Source organism: Garra rufa, chromosome 15, assembly GCF_049309525.1.
Source record: "Garra rufa chromosome 15, GarRuf1.0, whole genome shotgun sequence".
Lineage (NCBI taxonomy): Eukaryota > Metazoa > Chordata > Actinopteri > Cypriniformes > Cyprinidae > Garra > Garra rufa.
Window position 1 is genome coordinate 31,882,878 of NC_133375.1, and position 215 is coordinate 31,883,092.

Consider the following 215-nt stretch of genomic DNA (forward strand, 5'->3'; position numbering starts at 1 on the left):
AATAATTTAAGAAGTTTTTTAATGCATTTTTTTTTTTGTCTTATTTTATGCCATTTTTAAAATTGGTTTTAAAGATACAGCCAGGAGAGCACATTAGGATAAATAGTAAAAATATTTATTTTAATATTTATTTATTTTAATTTGTTGTCTTTTAGTCACTTGATCGTGTCGTCATTTCCTCGCAGTACCACAGCAGCGGCTGCACGCTTGGAAAT